The sequence below is a fragment of the Macaca fascicularis genome, chromosome 20, assembly GCF_037993035.2.
Source record: "Macaca fascicularis isolate 582-1 chromosome 20, T2T-MFA8v1.1".
NCBI lineage: Eukaryota > Metazoa > Chordata > Mammalia > Primates > Cercopithecidae > Macaca > Macaca fascicularis.
Window position 1 is genome coordinate 81,948,138 of NC_088394.1, and position 20,324 is coordinate 81,968,461.

The 20,324-nt window shown below is 51.2% G+C and overlaps 1 long non-coding RNA gene across 6 annotated transcripts in view; it reads left to right on the forward strand.

The window, feature by feature from the left end:
* The window catches only part of LOC135968708 (uncharacterized), a 399,823-nt gene that overhangs the window by 88,148 nt on the left and 291,351 nt on the right, over positions 1 to 20,324 (forward strand). For 2 of the 6 annotated variants that reach the window (XR_012429201.1, XR_012429203.1), the window contains one exon: positions 10,848 to 11,377. The exons of 1 other annotated variant lie outside the window; for it this stretch is intronic. This is a non-coding gene — a long non-coding RNA (uncharacterized lncRNA). Of the gene's footprint in view, positions 1 to 3,990; positions 6,943 to 10,847; positions 11,378 to 20,324 lie in introns of those variants that run through there. 3 more of the 6 variants (XR_012429202.1, XR_010583652.1, XR_010583650.1) reach the window with 2 other exon arrangements.

Below are 20,324 nucleotides of genomic sequence, written 5' to 3' on the forward strand. Positions count from 1 at the left end.
GTGTTCTCCCTAAGATCCGAAACTAAGAAAAGATGTCCCCTCTCACCACATAATATTCAACAGTCTGCTGGAGGTACCAGCCAATATGATAAGGCAGTACAAAGAAATACTGATTAAAGAGAAAGAAAAAAATGTCATTCTTCCTAAAAGGCACCACTGTATACATAGAGAACCCTGGCCGGGTGCGGTGGCTCACGCCTGTAATCCCAGCACTTTGGGAGGCCGAGGCCAGCAGATCACCTGAGGTCAGGGGTTCGAGACCAGCTTGACCAACATGGTGAAACCCCGTCTCTACTAAAAATACAAAAATTAGCTGGGCGCAGCGGCAGGTGCCTGTAATCCCAGCTACTTGGGAGGCTGAGGCAGGAGAATCACTTGAACCTGCGAGGCGCAGGTTGCAGTGAGCCGAGATTGCGCCATTGCACTCCAGCCTGGGAGACAGAGCAAGACTCCATCTCAAAAAAAAAAAAAAAAAAAAAGAAAAGAAAGGAAAGAAAAGAAAAAAGAAAACCCTAAGGAATCTAGAAAAAACTTCTAGAACTCATAAAAGCGTGCAGTAAGATAGCAATCTATTGGGCCAATTTTAAAAACCATGCCAATGATGTTTCTATACAGCGTAGTTTCTCCTTACCACAGTTTTGCTTCCTGTAGTTTCAGTTACCCATGGGCAACTGTGGTCTGGTGATAGGTGAGTATAGTACTATCAGATGTTTTGAGAGAGAGAGACAGCACATTCACATAAATTGTATTAATACTATAGTATACTGTTACAACTGTTCTTTTTTTTTGAGATGGAGTTTCACTCTGTCTCCCAGGCTGGAGTGCAATGGCATGATCTCGGCTCACTGCAACTTCCACCTCCTGGGTTCAAGTGATTCTCCTGCCTCAGCCTCCCGAGTAACTGGGATAACAGACACCTGCCATCATGCCTGGCTGATTTTTCTGTATTTTTAGTAGAGACAGGGTTTCACCATGTTGGCCAGGCTGGTCTTGAATTCCTGACCTCAGGTGATCCCCTGGCCTCGGCCTCCCGAAGTGCTGGGGTTACAGGCATGAGCCACCATACCAACCTTCTTTTGATTATTATTTATTACTGTTAATCTCTACTGTGACTAATTTATAAACTTTATCATAGGTAAGTATGTATAGGAAAAAACATGGAATATATAGAGTTTGGTACTATCTGCAGTTCTAGGCATCCACTGGTGTCTTGGGATGTATCCCCTGCAAGTAAGTGGGTCCACTCTAGCAGCAATTAATAATTGAAAAATAAACATTTAAAAGATCATTTAAAATAACGTCAGAACCATAAAGTATTTAGAGATAAATTAAACCATAAAATACTCAAGTTTTTTGGTTTGAGAGAAATTGCAGAGAGAAATTAGGGAAAACTCAAATAGAGTGATAGATCATGGTTATGGACTGAAAGATTCACTGATTTGAAGAAGTCAGTTTTTCCCAAATCGATCCACAGAGTTAATGTAATCCTATTAAAATCCCAACAGTCTTTTTAAAAATAAAAGACACAGGCAAGTTGACTCTAAAATTGAAATGGAAATAGAAAGTACTTAGGATGGCCAAACAATTTTGGAAAACAAGGATAAAATGAGAGGACTTACATCACCTGATTCCAAGCCTTCTAAAATGTATTTTATTTAATCCAACATATTTGAGACATTATCATTTTCAACATGTAATCAATAATACGATTATGAACAAGACATTTTTACATTTTTTTTTGTTCCAAGTCTTTGAAATATGGCATATATTTTACACTTACAACACTTCTCCGTTCAGACCAGCCACATTTTAACACTCAATAGCTAAGGTAACAAGTGGCTACCATTTTGGACAGTACAGATTATGGACAAAAATTCACTTTAAACATTATCTCACATCATTTAAAAAATTAAATCAAAGTAGATCGTAGACCTATATATAAAGGTCAAAACAGTAAAACTTCAAAAATAAACATAGAAAAAAGTCTTTACAACCTTGGGATAGTCAAAGATTTCTTAGGTAAGACACAAAAAGCATAAACTGTAAAATAAAAAAAATGATGATTGAACTTAGTCCACACTTAAAAGTTATGTTCTTCAAACGACAACATTAAGAAGATGAAAAAGCCCACCCCAGTCACTAACTGGGAGAAAATGGTCAGGATATCTGATAAAAAACTTTTATCTAGTATATTAAAAACAAAACAAAACAACAACAACAAACCAAAACTGGCTACACTCAATAGCAAAAAGCCAACAGATACACGAAACAGTGGGGAAAATAGTAGAAGACATTTCACACAAAAGGATATATGAATGGCCAATAAGCATATGAAAGATGTTCAACATCATTAGTGATCAGGGAAATGCAAATTAAAACACAATGAGATAAATGTGCATTAGAACGGCCAGTGACAAAGCCTGACAGTACCAAGTGTTGGCGAGGATTGGAGCAACTGCAGCTCCCATTGCTTTGGAAAAGTGTCGCAGTTTCTTACAGAATTCAACACACATGTACCCTGTGACCCTGTAGTTTCGCTCCTAGACATTTCTTCAAGAGAAATGAAGATGTATGCCCACAGAAAGATTTGAACATGAATGTTTGCACTTACTTTTTCATTATAGTCCTGAACTAGAGACAATTCAAATGTCCATCAGCACGCGAACAGATAAACAAATTGTGGCATATCCACACAATGGAGCGCTACTCAGCAATGACAAAGAATAAACTGTTACATATAATATCCCTGAATCCCAAAGACAGGCTGAATGAGAGAAGCTAGACCCAGAAGAGAAAATACTGCGTGATTCCACTTATCTAAACTCCAGAATGACAAATCTAATTTAGTAACAGAAAGCAGATCAACAGTTGATTGGGGCCAGGATTGGGGGAAGGGGCAGGGATTGCCCGAAAAGCGGCTCAAGGGGGACATTCTGGGGTGATGGAATGAATATTCTCTATCTCATTTGTGGTGGTGTTTACATGAGTGATTTACATTTGTCAAGACTTGTTGAAATATACGCTCAAAACAAGTGCATTTTATTACATGAGCCTGTTAATATTTCGGAGTATGTAAAAATGATGCTGCAGTCATTTTCTTCATACATATTCAAGTATACGTCGTATTTTACAAAGTCAGAGTCATGTTACATTGACTATTTTGTAATTTCCTTTTTCTACTTAATAGCATCTTGAAAACATACTTGCCCGTCCACAAGAGCACTTCCATACCCACACTTTCAATGGCTGCGGAGGTACCAAACCCTATGGCTGTACCCTCATGTACAGCACCCAGTTCTGCCCGTGGGACTTTGAGTCTGGTTCCCACTATCTGCTATCAAAACTGCACTCAGCTAAGCATCCTCCAGTTTCGTCTTTGCTCATCAAATGGATGCTTTAGGCTGGTTTCCCAGCAGTGGTGGGGCAGGATCCGAGGGTGTGGATGTTGTTAAGGCTGTTGATTGGTAATGCTCTGCAATCTATGACCACTGTAGGAACTGGATCCCCCATAAGGGTGTGAGATGCCCTTTAGGCTGCATCCCAGGAACCAGCCAACTCCTGTTGGCTCCCTGCCCTGGGTTTTTTCTCTGCCCACTCAGTTTTATCGGAAGCAAAGAACTGATGAGAACCTGCCAGCCTCCGTGCTATTCTCGAGGGCATGTGGGTGGAGGTGCTCTGGGGAGGGCCCTGGCACCTGCAGGGGGAAAGATGCCAGCTGCTGGGAGCATTTCCCTCCCTCTGCACTCAGGGAGGCTGTGAGTGAGAGGCTCTCCTGCTTGGCAGGGCTGGGCGGCAGCCCAGGCTGGGAGCCACACTCCCCCAGCACAGCCCACCGGGACTGGCCCTTCCTGCGGCGTTAGCTGGGGCATTGCGTGGGGGACCTCACTTGGGGCTGGGTGGAGGTGAGGGGGTGGGGGTGGGAGTGAGGATGGAGCCAGGGCCCAGGGCCAGAGCATACCCCAAATTAGAAACCTCCGTCGTCCTTTCCAGCTGGTGTCTGAGAAAGGCTGCCGTGGTCAGCATGAAAGGTAGTGATTACGTGAGCGGAGTCTCTGCAGAGAGAAGCAGTAACCCAGGCCTCGGCGGCTTCTGGCTTGTTCCAGCGCCCTCCCTGCTCCGCGGGACCACAGCGCTCGACGCCTCCCTGACCCCTGGCCCAGAGGCGGCCTCCCCTCAGGAACTGCTTGGAATAAAATTTTCCAGAAGGCTGCCTTGGGCTATTCTCGTTTCTCTCCACTCCTCCTCTCCTCCCCTACCCTTCTCCTTTCAAACAGATTAAAATCCCTCTCTGCAGAGACCCTGTGCCGTGCCCTGTGGGGTGTGGGACACATGGCTATTCTGAGGTCTTGGCCTTCCAGGGGTTCATATTATTTCATTTTTCCATTTAAAAAATATTTCAAAGAGGCAGTAAGTACAGAGGGCAAAGCTGCTTTTGGACAGTGAGAAGGACTCCAGGGTGGAAGAAATTCTCCCTTTCCCGCCCTGTGCAGGGGGTCGGTCGGGACGGTTTCCAGGTGTCCTCACGCCCTGCAGGACACGCAGTGGAGAGCGCTCCGGATCGGTTCCCACGGTGCCCTGTCCGTCTTTTCGACTCCCTGCCCTCTAACAGGGGCTCTGGGAGATCCTGGAGCCTCCAGTTTACAGAAGAGCCTCCTTCCTTATTAGCCTCTGGGCTAAAGACTAAGGGTCAGGCATGGTCTCTGGACTTGGCTGTTTTCTGGGGCCCATGTCTTCCCCTCTCTGACACTCAGTGTCCCCTCCGGCGCAGGTGGGCTAATAATGGTGCCCGTGTGGCACTGCTGTGGGCACTGAGATGACCTTGGCAAAGTTCTGGGCCTGGAGGATGGGCACAGCCAGTGGAGGCTTCTGCTGTCCAGAGGAGGTGGGTAGAATGGCGACAGGTTCAGGGAGGGGTGAAGGGCTGAGGAGAGGAGCCTGGGGAGGAAGGTCCCTGCATTCGTGTCTCATGGGCCAGGACCAGCCTCGCTTTGTGGGCACTGAGGGTCCCTCGGGAGAAGGGGCAGCGAGGCACGTTTTATCTTATTACATGGAAGAGCCGTGGAAAAGAAGGAGCTCCCCATTCCTAGGAGCATGCAAACTGGGGTGACAGCTCCTGGGTGACTCAAACATTGGAAGAGGCATGGAGTCAGAGTATAATCCAGCCCTAGACGAAGGGGCACACGGCTGTCGTTGGAGAGTGCAGCTTATCCACTGGCTTCAAAGGAGACTCCTTCTCCCATCCCCAGTCACCCTCCACCTGTTCCCATCTGATGCATGGGGAAATCCAGGTGGGCTGCCTGGTAGGAGCAGTGGGAATGTGTGGCTGAAGATGGTCCGTTCATTAGTGGAGGATGGGTGGATGACAGGGGCAAAGGGCAGGCAGGAAGCCAGCAGCCCACCCAGGCCCCCACCCAAGCTGGCTGCCATGTGCAGAAACGGCTTCCTCTCTTGCCCAGCATTTTTGGGGAAAGGAACTAAACTCAGTTCCTGAATTGGAAGGGAGAGGAAAAGGCGAGGGTTGTGAGCCATTGAAAGGCTTGCACTTTCCCCAGCGCTGGGAGGGATCTGCATGGGAACCGTGAGGCGGAAGCGATATTTTAGCAGCTGTTTTCCAAGGCTGATGAACAGCAGAAGACGTGCGAGCAAAGACAACAGACCCAGATTTCCGGCCTGCAAGAACTCCTTCCAGCAAAACAGCAAGCGCTGCCTGTGGCACCCAGGAGTCTCCCGGGCTGCATCCCAGATGGACCGGGCTCCTCTAGCGTCTTCCAGGGGATGGGAGCCATGGACCCATCCCAAGGCTGCCCACGTCACCCCTGCTAGCTGGGTGACCTCTTCCCCGCCCACTGCACCTGGGCTTCCTCGTGTGGTGGAATCCTCCCTCGCCGGTCTCATCTACAGATTTAAGTGAGAGCATAGGGATAAAGTCACAACCACTTATGATTTCCAGATCTGGAATAAATCAGATCTTTCTAAATGGCTTCTAAGTGGCTAGGGCATCCTTAATTATCCTAAAAACAAGCAAATCAATGAGGACTTGAAGTAATGGAACAACAATAATAGGACTTCCTATGGATTATTATTGTCAGTCCCATGACGGTCCACTGAGAATGGTACCAGGATTATACCCATTTTGCAACTGAAGAAACTGAGCAGAGAGAGGGGGAAAAGGTTGCCCAAGGTCACTCAACCTGCAGGTGGGTGGCTGAGGTTCAAATTCAGGCCCGTGTCACCCGCCTCACTGTGCTGGCCGAGCACCATAAGAGAGCAGATTTCCACCTGGGGTTGCTGGTTCGAAGAGTGTGTGCCAGGTGCCAGGTGCCAGGTGGCTCTCTGGGACTGGCTTCCCCAGAGAATCCCTGAGCGGGATTTGTGTGCAAATGGTTAAGGCAGCAAAGGCGCCAGGAAGCAGAGGGAAGAGAAGGCACCAAGCAAGCAGTGGTTTCTTGGGGGCCCTGCCACAGGCTGACCATGCAGGGCTCTGGAGGGTGGGCCATGTGGCAGGCTGGGCTTCACAGCCCCTCGCCAAAGTCCTTGGCGAAGGCCGGATGGCGCCATGTGGTCCTAGAAGCACAAGGATGGTTCTCTGAAGAGAGTTCCAGGTGAGACCCACAGAAGCAGAAACACACAGGAGCTGGGAAAGGAACAGGCAAAAACCTCCAAAGGGATCTGGGTCACGTGGGTGGAGCCCGACAGTGTCTGCACCATCAGTTTCTAGAACGCCCACCACCACTAGGATGTTAGGGCTCCCAGGTGGACGTACTGTTCACAGCAGAGCCCCCGGAAGCCAGGACACACGTGCCACCAGTTTGCTGGTGACTTTGTTTCTCCTCTAATCCTTGGTTGCCCAGCAGCTGAGACTTCTGTGATCTTTCTGTTCCCTCCCACTGCACGCGCTAATTCCCTTCCCGCAGCCCATGCTGCCTATGCACCTGCCCCTCGGGTTCTCCCTTCCTGGTGCCTTTGCTGTCTACTCCTGGCATCCGCCATGTGCTGTGTGAGAATCCCGGCTGGGGGTTCTCCTCAGCCCCGGCAGTGCTGCCTACAGCCAAGTCTCCAGCTCATAGCATTGGATTCCCACCTTTCTCCTGGCTCACCTCTCCTTCCAGGCCCAGGTGCCCACCTGGGAAGCCACCCTTCCCGGCCTCAGCACAGATCCTGAGCTGTCCTTGGAGGGATTTTGGTGGCTCCAGCCAATATCCTTTGGGGCCCTTTGTCTCATTGTGGCTGTGACTCTGTTCTAGGCAGGCCCTGGCTAGCTGGCTGGTGTCCTGCGGGCCCCATGCTGAGAGCATTACTAGATCCCCTTCTCGCCAGGATGGATGGATGTGGCTGTGAACGGTGGGTCTCACATTGCCACCCCCTCCTCTGCAGCCTCAGTTTCCTCATCTGTGGTCTGAGTTCATCCTGAAGATGAAGGTGGGCCACCCTGCATATCATTGCCTGGTCTCTTCAATAGGTGGCACTGTGGGGTAAAGTTGGGGTAAACAGAGGAGTGGAGACGGTTCTAGGGTAAAGAGCCTGTAGAGGTTCTTATGAAGTTACATTGCCTTGGGATTAAATTTTTTTTTTTTTTAAGAGTCGCTCTGTTGCCCAGGCTGGAGTGCAGTGGCATGATCTCAGCTTATTACAACTTCTGCCCTCTGTTTCCAACAGTTCTACTTCAGCATCCCGAGTAGCTGGGATTATAGGCAGGCACCACCACACCTAGCTTTTTTTTTTTTTTTTTTTTTTTGAGTCTCTGTCACCCAGCCTGGAGTGCAATGGCATGGTCTTGGCTCACTGCAACTTCCACCTCCCAGGTTCAAGTGATTCTCCCACCTCAACCTCCCGAGTAGCTGGGACTACAGGCGTGTGCCACCACACCCAGCTAATTTGTGTATTTTTAGTAGAGACAGGGTTTCACTGTGTTGGCCAGGTGGGTCTCAAACTCCTGACCTTTGAGTGATCCGCCTGCCTCGGCCTTCCAAAGTGCTGGGATTACAGGCATGAACCACTGTGCCTGCGCCTGGCCCTTGGGATCCATTTGAAATATAAGTTGGACTTCCCCCTACCAGAGGCAAGGCTCGGCCACCCTTGACACAGTTTCCAGTTCTCCACCCGCTCCAGTTCTACAGTAAGATGGATCCAGACATTTGCGTCATACAATTCCCTCCTGGGGACCACCCCACTATGGGACAGCTAGATGCAGCCTGACTGTCTCCTGACCCCAACACCCAGGATGACTATGACTGTGCAGATATGCAGTGACTGCCTCTCAGTCACCGTGTGACCTCCTGGGACCCGTGCCTGCTCGCTCTCAACCAGCCACTTAAAACTCTCTGCTGGAAACCTGTTTGGATGATAGACAAGGTGTGGCCCCCGTGTCCCTTCCTCTCTCCATGCGCTCCCTGACCTCCATGCGTGTGGCCTCCGGGAGGGCTGTGTGCCCCCAGGACCCGTAATGAAATCCTCCTCTCTGTCTTGTGTCTCTCCTGATGATTGGGGAGGTGCTCTTCATCTGAACGAGCTTAAGTCAAATCAGAGACATAACAGCCAAGCATGGTGTTCAGTCCTTAACTGGATCGTGATTTTCAAACACAGCCATAAAAGATATTTGGGGAACAGCTGGGGGAAATGTGAATATGGACCGGGTATCAGACTGAAACGGGAAAAGCTCCCTTATCCCCCTCGCAGAGCGTGCGATGGGAGTGTGGTTCACTTCTTCAGTGCCCTGCTGCTCAAACCTCTCGGGAGAGCAGGCAGACGGGCAGGTCGTGGGGGTCCAACCCCACAGCAGGGTCTAGGGATGGAGGCTTACAGCGCCTGAAGCCCCAGGGGGCCTGTGTTACAGGTGCTCTTTCGGTTTTGCCATCTGTAGCTGGCGTGTGCTCATCAGCTCAGCTAGACCCTCTGCCTTGTTGCAAGGACAAAGGGCTTTCTGAATCCCGGGGTTCTTGCTTTGGTGTACCAGAAAAATCAGATCACATGTGGGCTTGCAGGAGGAGTGCAGGGTTTCACTGAATGGTGAAAGTAGCTCTCAGCAGACGGATGGGGAGCCGGAAGAGCCAGTGGGAAGGTGGTTTTCCCTGGAGTCCGGCTGCTTGGCAGCTGGATTGTCCTCCGACCATCCCACCCAAATTCCTGTTGGCGTCTGTGTTGTTCGCCGGTCGATGGCCTGCCAGTGCCTGCCGGTGCCTATTGGCATACTCTTCCACCGGTGTGTTCCTCTCAGCGTCCACCCGCTTGTGTCTGTGCCCGCTAGCGTCTTGGGGTTTTCATAGGCACAGCATGGCGGTGTGGCGGGCCAGGGAGGTCTTGGAAAATGCAACATTGGGGCAAGAAAACAGAAATGCTCGTCCTCATTTAGGTCCATGGACACAGGCCTGGGGGTGGAGCCCTCACCAGAGACCACACCCTTCTCTACCCAGCACTTCCCTGCCCCCCTCCCATATCAAGATGACATGAGGGAATTATTGTTCATTTTGCTAGGCGAGCTAATAGCAGTGTGGTCACGCAGAAGAATGCCTTTCTGTTTTTGGAGATGCCTGCCACGGGATTTAGGGCTGAAGTGTCAGGATGTCTGTGAGATACCTCCATATGTGTCAGCAATGTCTATTTAACCATCTATCTGCTTAGCAGAGATTTGACAAAAAGCTGAGATCTGTCGAGTCTAAGTTGCGGCTCTATGATTTTATTTGATTTTCTCTCCGTTTGGAAATTTTCATAATAAAAGTTTAAAAATTGAGCGAGTGTGGATAAGCCCCATGGCGAGTGTCTGGAGCACATGGATTGTTTGTGAATGGGCGCTGCTGCCTCTAACCAGAGCGGTGGGCTGACCTGGTCCTTCTTATGCACGTCCCAGCTGAGCTGGGCCACCCTACTCCGCCCCTGGGTCCCAGCCGTGACACTAGGCCACACCTCCAGGGCCCTGCATTCCAGCACTTGCTTTCCAATGTGTCCTTCTTATAACCTGGGGTGCTGTGGCCATGCCTCACTCCTGCAGCCCCACTGCCCACCCTGGCAGGTCCTTGTGTCTCCAGCTGTCCTGGGAGTAGCCTCAGATCCCCTGGGGTGGTGGAGCCAGGGAGTCCCAGCAGGGTCTGCACCTCTTCCTCCCTGGCACATTCAGATGTCAGAGTTTGAGAAGTGCTTTCCTCTCCTGGGGGGTGGGTGGTTGGAAAGCACTGATGGGAATCAGCTAATAACAGCCCTACTGCCTCCCAGGCAGGGAGGGGTGGGAGCCATGGGGGACTTTGGGAGCCGCTGCAGGTCAGGCAGAGAAAGAGGGCAAGGGGTGTGATGGGGAGAGCAGCAGGATGAGGGCACCCTGCACTTGAGCTGAGCCTCTGTGGAGGCCGGGGCCTGGAGTTGCCCTGGGGTAGGAGCCCGGCATTAGCCTAGTGCTGGCTGTGGTCAATACTCAGAGGTCACTCATGGCGGGGATAGGGCAGGGCTTCAGCGTGGGCTCTGGAATGGGGTAGCCTGGGCTAGAGTCCCAGCTGGGTGAACTACTCAGTGGCTTTGTGCCTCAGTTTCCCATTTGTGAGGTGGGAACAGGGTGATGTCACACGTATTTCATCCAGTTATTGTTGGCATTAAACACACAGTAACCGAAGTTTCAGGAGTGGAACCGTTAGGTGTAAGTAGACGTCAGCACAATTTCTCGTTTGTGGGGTGGGAACAGGGTAATAGCACACGTATTTCATACAGTTATTGTGGTGATTAGACACAATAACTGAAGCTCTGGGAGTGGAACCGTTACGTGTAAGCAGGTGTGAGCATGGACATCATTACCATTATGTCGCAGCTCTTAAAATGCTAAATGTAGCTGCTCTCAGAGCCAGCGATTCCTTCTGGCTTTCTAGGAGATGCGAAAACAAGAGAAATGAAAACATCCAGTCTCCCAGAAACGCGTTTGGGAATGTTCACAGCAGAACTGCTCACAACAGCCCAAAGTGGAAGCAGCCCAAACGGCCACCAGCAGGTGAATGAATAAACAGAGATGTGGCAAATCCCTGCCACGGAATATTACTCAGCCATGAAAAGGAATGAACACGCACTACCACACGCATGAACCTTGAAGAACTGATGCTCGGTGAGAGAAGCCAGACACGAAAGGCCACAAGCTGTGTGATTCTATGTCTATGAAATGTCCAGAACAGGTCAATATGTAGAGACAGAGGCAGATGCGTGATTACCAGCACCTGGGAAATTGGGGGATGGGAGTGACACTGAATGGGTCCAGGGTTTCTTTCTAGGGTGATTAAAATGTTCTAAAATTGGACAGTGATGACTGCACAACTCTGTGAATGTACTAAAAACCACTGTTTTGTATACTTTAAATGGGTGAAGCTTATGGTATATAAATTTATGACTCAGTAAAGCCATTGTTTAAAAAGAAGGGCATTGGAGCACATTGCTATCATATTTATTAATGTATTATATCTTAATTATTAATATATAATTGATTATAATTGTTTAACAATATAGTTTTATGATTAATATATGGTATTAAATATAGTTAATATGTAATATAAGGTATATTATATATGTGAAAGTAATAATCTGTTATATAAAATAAATATTGGCTTAAAGTACTTGAAATTGCCATTTCTCTACATCACGAATGGACAAACAGTGGCAATTTTGTGTGGTTCGACCTTACATATTTTCCTTTTTTATTATTTGATGATAAGCATTGCTGTTTGGCTAATGCTATCATTTTGGGGTACTGCTGTGTGGCAGGCACTGGTGTCCTTTGCGGTGATTCTCGGGGACGCCCTGCTGGCCCCAGGCTGCAGAGTGAGTGGTGGATGTGGCTTAGCCAGGGGCTGTGGGGTTGGGTTGGGAGCCACGGGTGGCCCCAGAGTTGGGCTTCAAGGCTGGTTTCCCTCGTGCTGTGCCCAGGAGCCTGAGGGACAGCGTGTTAGAGCCGAGAGCCCGAGTCAGCAGGTCTGGGTGGCTTGAGACTGCATTTCTCACAGGTCCCCAGCAAGGTCGGTGCAGCTGCTGTGGCCACTCTGGCCTCTGCTGTAAGGGAAATGCCCTCCCTGTCTCCTGTTCCTCCAAGCAACCAATGTGCTGAGCAAGTGCCAGCCTGACCGGGTGTGGCTCAGCTCATGGATGCTGCCTGCCCCTAGGTGCAAGCTGGTGGCCTCTGACCCTGGGCCCAGAGGTCAGCTGTTCTCCATTTGTCATGACCACCGAAGCCAGAGGGAGGCAGGGCCCCTTCCTGAGAGGAAGCTGCATGAGGGCGGCGGGTGGCCTTGGACACCGGGGCCTCTGCCCAGCACGCCTGGCCCGGTCTCGCCGGATTTGGGGTAGGCAAGGGGGACAGACAAGCAGGGTAGCAGAGGGCAACTGGGCAGAATTTAGAAGAAGTCGGGTAAGAACCTGAGATGCAGAGAGGAAAGCCACCCCCACCCTGCGTGCTCAGAAACTTCCAGAAGGCTGTTTACTCCCCCGGTACAGCTTCCCGCACGGGCCACCTCTACGTGGGTGGCCAGGTGGGAGCCAGAACACAGAAGCTGAGCCTGGCCTGAGAGCCAGGGAGGGGCTGTGGCCAGGACTGCGCTCGGAGGCTCAGAGCACTGACACCAAAAGTTCCTGTGACGCCACCTCAAAGCTTAGCATTGAAAACGGCAGCCGTGTAATTGATGTTCTCATTATTCTGCAATTTGGGTAGGGTTTGGAAGGATGGTGTGTCACTGTTCCACGTGGCCTCTGCTGAGGCTGGGGCTGGGCGGGGACTCAGCCAAGTCTGTCAGCTAGAGTGGGTGGGCTCAGTTCTTCTGCACCTGGCCTTTCCACATGCCCAGGTTGGGCCTCCTCAAAGCGTGGGGGCCTTGGGGACTGGCAGAGAAGGCATGACTTCCACCACACTGCCCCAGTGAGGAGCAGTTCACAGGCAGCCCAGGTCTAGGGGGAGGGAACTCTGTGACCTTGAGCAAGTTGCTTAACCTCTCTGATTCTCAGCTTCTCTTCTAGTTTCCCTCCTAGCTACAGTTGTATATTTGGTGCCTAGAACCAGGCTCCACGGATCATAGGTGCCCAATAAAGACGCAGAGTGGAGTGATGGAATGGGCAAACCAGGTCATTCGTTAACTGTGCGGGCTGCATAGGATCACTGCAAGGATTCAATGTGAGGAAGCACATAAAGTGCTTAGTACTTCAGTACCTGGCCAAAGCACAGTGCTCGGTCAAGGTTAGTGCTTGTTTCTCAAAAGCACCAAGCCATGTGAGGCATAGCACCTGCGACAGGTGGTGAGGCGAGCCTTGCTCTAGGTTGCCCCAGACACCTGGTCAGGGGTAAGGTGGGTGCTGCTCCCCTGTTTTGCAGCCTGGACCATTTGTTCAGAACCCAGAGGAGGGGCCGGGTCTGTGTCAGTCTTCTCTCCTTCCTCTGGGCCAAAGCAGGAGGCAGCTCTGGAGGGCAACGGCAGCCAGACAAGTGGGGAAACGGCTGATGCCCAGAAGGCAGATCTTCCTGCTTTGTGAAAGCAGGAGCTGAGAGAATTCCTTGTCCTTTAGCACAGAGCCACCAACCTCGGACACCTTCCCCCATGGCCCCCACTGGGAGCAGCTGCCCATTTGGTGTGGAGTCAAATCACTGCTCAGGGGCCTTGACCGGTTCCTTAGCCTCATCTGTAAAATGGGAGGAGAGAGCGTTCTCACTGTGGAGGCTGCCGTGTGGGTGCGGTCATGCATGCGACTGTCCTGTGGCCCCTGTAACAAATGACCCTAAACTTCGTGGCTTAAAACAGCAAGAAGTTATTATTTCACAGGCCTGGAGGCCGGAAGTCTGAAAACCAGGTGTCTGCTGGCTGGTGCTTGCCTGAAAGCCCTGGGGGCGGCTCCTTCTGCCCTCTTCCAGCTCCAGGTGCTGGATGGTGAGGCAGCACCACCCAGCCTCTGCCTCCGCCGTTACCTCGCCTTCTCTGTGTGTGTATGTGTTTCTCTATGGACTTCCTGTAAGGACACCAGTCTCAGATTTGGGGCCCAGCCTCCTCCACTATGACCTCCTCTTAACAAGTACATCTGCAGTCGTGGCCCTAGTTTGCATTCTGATGTTCCAGATGGATTCACATTTGGAGGGACACCATCCAACCCAGCACAAAGGGCTGCCTGGCGGGTCACGGCTCCTGTTAGTCCTGCCGTCGCCACCACTGGAATTAAAGCTGGGGAAACTGGACTTCACTAGACGATCTCCCGGGTCCTCCTGGTTCCCGGAAGCTCTGGGATTCCTGTTTGTAGTCTTGCCCCACACTAGCCCCCCACTGTAGTCCCATCCTCAAGGAATCCCTCAATTCATGGGAGCCGGAGCACCACCCAGAGATGGAGTGATTCTCTCCAGTATTTACTGGGACCTCACTCTGATTTAAATGTCCGTGGGGGCTGTTGGGATAGCCCCTGACCATGTCTCTCCCTGCTTCCCCTCTGTCCCTCTCTGTCCCTCCGTCCCAGACATGTCAGCCCTCCCTTACACTCCCTTCAACCAGTCAGAAACACCACATCCTACAAGCCTTTGCACCGGCCGTTTCCTCTGCCAGGAGCACTCTTCCCCTAGACCACCAGGTGACTCCCCCCTCCCTGCATTCAGGTCTTGGCTCACAGTTGCCTGCCTGCCCGCCTCTCCCCCATCACACAGCATCAGCCATCACCCCGACTGCTTGCTCCGTACCTGCCTCGGAGATTTACTTTCCACAGCATTTACAACCACCTGGCTTTTTGGTTAATTGCTTTGTTAATGTGCTTATTGTCTGTGGCCCCAGCTAGAACAGGCACCCTCCACGGGGCAGGGTTTACTCCGTCCAGACCATAGCTGCATCTCCCGTGCCTAGAACAGGGCTCAGCAGACAGCAGGTGCCCAATAAAGGCGCGATTATACTTTAAAAGCAGTTCTGGGTTCTGGGTAGCTGTAAGTTTTTGAGAAAATGCAAATCCAACTGCTATAAAAAGCACGAATCCTATCACGTGGGATCTGGAATAATTTTGGGGATTGCCAAGGGGCTCAGATTTTCCTTAAGTTGCCCATGAACGAGAACCATCAAGTTGTCCACACCCTCGTTTGGCCAGCAGAGGGCAGCTGATTCCCGGTCGCTCGGAATTGCTCTGCCCAGAAGGGCTCACTTCTTTTTTTCCTCTTTGAAATTCTGAAATTGATGGGAGATTCAAAAAAAATCCCACAGTCCACGTGAGTGGGGAAAAATCACTTGATTTGATGCACAGGCAATTGGGCAGTTGTTTCCTCCTAGGTTTCTAAGCACCTTCTCTCTTTCCAGAACTTTGAAGGACCTGCGGGGGGTGTGGGTTAGATTTTTGATGAGCTCAGGAATGGACCTCGGTTTCCACAGGTGTTTGAAGGTCTGATGGATCAGCTGCAGCCCAGCACCGCCTGCAGGTGTCATGGTCACCGAATCTGTGAGAGCAGAGCTGCCCTGGAGACACCTGCAGCGAGTGTGGGAGTCACCCTGCTCGTGGAGGGTTGGGGGAGGCACGCAGGAAGCCTGTGCTGTGGGTCTGGTCTGGTCCTAATTAGCTGTGAGACCTTGGGCAAGTCACTTAACCTCTCTGGTCCGGTTACTCTTCTGTTTAATGGGATGTCATGTTAATGCCTCTTGAAGTTCCTTTTAGCACAAAAGCCCAGAGTCAACCGAGAAGGGAAGGCTCCTAGGCTGGTGCCTCGGGCAGTGCAAGCCTCTAAAAACTGAATTATGTCAGATATGGTGGACCTAGGCGGATCTGCCGTTCACATTTATCTCTGGGTGTGGAGCGGAACCGAGGCTAATTCTTAGCGCTGCCACTAACTGGACATGTGACCTGAGGTCAGTTTGTTTCTCTGGGCCTCAGTTTACCCAGCTGCAGACTGAGGACATAGTCCACCTTTGCAGAGGTGTGAGTTTTCAATGTGGTAAGAGGCGAGCGTGGACCCTCTCCTCTCATTCGAGAGCCCCCCTCCCACCCTGGCCACCCCTGCTCTCCCAGGACTGCACAGGGCTCCCTGACGCGCGGCCCCACAGGTCTGGGCGTGGTCCTAGGGGCTGGTGTCTCTCCTCTTCCCCACTTATCCGGGAGTCCCCAGCCTGGCCTCCTCCACCTGGGTCCTGTTCTCCGCCTTAATCCAGTGAGTTCACTTCTCCTCTGACAGCCCCTTGAAAAGGTCAGTGGGGTTCCAGGGAGAGAGTTTGGGGGATCATCTCGGCGTCCACCCTGTGTCTCTATGTCCCTCTTGGGATGCAGTGGACCTGCTAGTCCTTGTGTGAGCGAGAGTGAGTGAGTGTGCAAGTGTGTGTGGATGTGTATAAGTGTGTGCAAGAGTGAGTTATGTGAGTGTGCAAGCATGAGCGAGTGTGTGTCCTAGCGTGCAAATGTGTGTAAGTGCAAGCGTGTGATTGTGCAAGTGTGAGCGAGTGTGTGTGCGAGTGCAGTGTGTGAGTGCGCGAGTGTGCAAATGTGAGTGTGTGATCAAGCGTGAGCGAGTGTACGAGTGTGCAAATGTGTGTGAGCGTGCAAGTGCGAGTGTGCAAACGTGTGAGCATGAGTGTGCAAGTGTGAGTTAGTGTGTGCACGTGTGAGTGCAAGCGCGAACGAGTGTGTGAGTGTGCAAATGTGTGAGTGTGCGTGTGTGAGTGTGCGAGTGTGTGAGTGTGCAAGTGTGTGAGGGAGTGTGAGTGGGCTAAAGGGCAGACAGTGGAGAAAAATCTTTTACTGGAGTGAAATTCGCATAACATACAATTAACCATTTAAAGTGTGCAACCCAGTGAACACTCGTCTTAAAAGAGACTTTAAAATGGCAGGAAAGCACTGCGGAGAGCCCACCATCTGCTGGGCCCGTGCCAAGGCTTCGTAACACAGTGTCATTTCGTCCTCACTACCTGACTCCTGGGGGAAGGGCCTCAGCGGGTGAAGAAACTGAAGCTCAGAGAGGCTGAGCAACTTTCCCAGGAACACCCAGCCAGGATGTGGCAGAGCAAGATTCAAGCCCAGGGTGTAGGAGGTGACAGGGGACACCTGCCTGGCTGTGGCTCTGACCTGACTCAGGGGACTTGGGAAGGGTGGTGGGCAGGCATGGGCGGGGACGGCGGGCAGGGCAGCAGGAGCCCCAGTGAAGTCACTTGACCTCCTCATCCCTTCATTTCCTGCTCTGCCAGAGAGGAAATGTTTATACAGCGGCCCCACACAGACGCTCCACAGGCCTGGGGTTTCAGTCATTAGCTGAACAATGAGGGCCCAGCCTGTCCCTGGCCCCAGCGATGGCCTGGGGTCAGGCAGCCGGGCCTGGCTCCTCCTCCACGAATTTGCCTTGTGATCTTGGGCATGTCCCCTCCCACTCTGGGCCTGTTTCTCCATCTGGGAGAGGCAGAGGCTGAGGGCGCTGGCCTTCGGGACTCCTCTGAGGCCCCCGGGAGGGTGACCCGTCTGATGGTGACGTGGGGAGGAGAGTGGTCACGAAAGGGGCATATGTCAGCAGAGAACTCTCCTCCAGATCCTTATCTCGCGTGGTTTAATCATGTGGGTTTCTGATTCAGCTCAACATTTCAACAGCCGCCTAGGAAATCTCTCTTCTGAGTGACTGGCTTGGTCGTCCGTTAGTTGGTGCACTGATGAATGAACCGAGCAAATGTTTATCCTGCACCCATGGCCAGCTGGCCGTGGGCACCTGTGTGTATGTGTGGAGCTGTCCTTAGTGGGTGGCTGTCTGGCAGGGAGCTATGTTTCCCAGGTGTCTTTGCATCTGGGTGGGAACAGGCCACTCGTTCTTGCTGAAAGAATGTGTGAGAAGGTAGTTGCTGCTCCTCACCAAGGAAGTGCGTGGTATTTGCCACAATTCTCTGTCTTTTCCCCTCCTCTGTCTGAAGACTGACATCCCCTGGACAGCAAGGCCCCAACTGGAAGAAGCCCAGGCTCTTGAATCATCATGTGGCAAGGCTAATGTATGACAAGGATGTCCACATTGGAAGGGTCCATGCATGAGACAGAAACTTGTGACAGGACATTGAGATTTGGGAGAAACAGAATAGAGGAAAATGATGGGATGCGACAGAGACCCAGTGCTGCCCCTGGCTGGTGCCCCGGAGCCCATCTACCAGAGAGCAACTTCGTCCAGAAGATGGGAGGAAATTTAAAACTAATCCTATAGCTTCTGTCCACTGAGAACTCAACCACACGCCCACACACAGTCAGAAAACAAGAACAACGGAGCACTTAGGGCCAAACCCTTTACACGTATGATCTCATTCAATCCTCACAGTAATCCTACAATGTCAGTGCTATGCATCATTCTCATTTTGCAGATGAGGAAGCTGAGGCCCAGAGAGGTTAAGTAACTTGCCCAAGGGCACACAGCCAGTGAGTGGTGGAGTCCGGACACGCCCCATGGTCTGTGAGATGCTGACAGCATGGATAAACTTCAGCGTGCACAGTGGGTAGACTTGCCGTGTTGTCTTGGTGTAGCAATTGGCATTACCTGAATGTATACAGCTACGCTGTGCTAGCCCTGGAAATGTAGCTGTAAATGACACAGAGCCAGTCCCTGCCCTTGGTGGGGATGGGAGAAGGGGACACATTCAGTACTTAGGCTGTAGGATCATCAAGACTTTGGTAGGGTAGGTCCATGTTCACCCAGCTGCCTTATATCTGTCAGCCAGCCAGAAAGGTGCCTGGGAGCTGGGACAACTCCAGTTCCTGGAAAGGCAGAGCCCCTACTACATATGTGTCCCAGTATATACATCAGTCTCTTGTGAGTTGAGTTATTATGTCTCCATACATTGAGTTGGTCCATTCATGAATCAGTATGATCTTAACAAATTACATCTACAAAGACCCTATTTCTAAATAAGGTTACATTCTGAGGTCCTGAGTTGGCATAGATTTTGAAGGGACATCATTCAACTCAGTATATTGTAAAGCTCTCAGGCATAGAGATGCCAACCCCAGCAGATGGAATTTATCTGGGTACTAATATGTCCAGATACTGGAATGGTCTTTGTAGGCAGACCCCTGCCAGCATCCACTTGTGCTGGGAGTGAAAGTATAAGATTTTTGTTTGTTTTTGAGTCAGGGTCTTACTTTGTTGCCCAGGCTGGAGTACAGTGGCACGATGTTGGCTCACTGCAACCTCCACTCCTGGGTTCAAGCGATTCTCCCACCTCAGCCTCCCAAGTATAGCTGGGACTACAGGCGCACACCACCACACCCAGCTAATTTTTGTATTTTTTGTAAGAGACGGGGTTTCACTATGTTGGCCAGGCTGGTCTTGAACTCCTGACCTCAAGCGATCCACCCGCCTGGGCCTCTCAAAGTGCTGGGATTACAGGCATGAGCCGCTGCACCCAGGCAAAACACAAGATTTTATTTTTGGGCTCTGCTTAGCTCCAACATGAGGTTGGGCTGGGTCCGAGGGGGGTATTTCATTCCAGCTTAAATCCATCCTGCCCCAAAGTAGCAGCCACCTGTGGTTAGAGGGCTTGGCCCTGGTTTCAGGTTCTCCTTTCAGAAAAGTGATCTCTTTCTGCCTTTGAGGAGATGACTTCACCTATGGTCGCTGCATTCTTTGTTTCCTTGGGTTAATGCCACTGGTGGCTCCACTGGGCATGTGTCAAGACGACACGTGGCAAGTCTGTCCACTGTGCGCGCTGAAGTTTATCCATGCTGTCAGCAGCTTGCAGACCGTGGGGAATCCAGGCTCCACCACTCACTGGCTGTGTGCCCTTAAGCAAGTTACTCGACCTCTCTGGGCTTAGCTTCCTCATCTGTAAAATGGGAATGACGCATAGCACTGACATTGCGGGATTACTGTGAGGATTGGATGAGATAATATATGTAAAGGGCTTGGCCCTAAGTGCTCCATTGTTCTTGTTTTGTGACTGTGTGTGGATGTGTGGTTGAATTCTCTGTGGGCAGAAGCTATAGGATTAGCTTTGAATTTCTGCCCGTCTTCTGGGGCTGCCTGGAGGAAGGTCCTCTCTGGTAGAGGGGCTCTGGGACGCCACTCAGGGGCACCACTGGGTCTCTGTCCGACCCATTATTTTCCTCTGTTCTGTTTCTCTGTCAGGACCCCGAGGCTGAGGACATGTCCTTTTCCATGTCCCATCCCACTTTCTTGCAGGCCCAAGACCAGATGAGAACTTGGAGGGAATAAAACGGGAAATGAGAATTCGCTGTGTGGCACGTGGTCCGTGAACGCTCTTTACCGAGAGTGACTCAGCACAGAAATCATCCACATTTGGTTTTCAAAGCCAGGCTGGGCCTTTGCAGAATTTGTGTCTCCTAATAGGTAGCAGGACAGCTGGACTCTGGCTTCAGCTGGGACCGATGCTGCAGCTGACTTCTCTGGGCTCCAG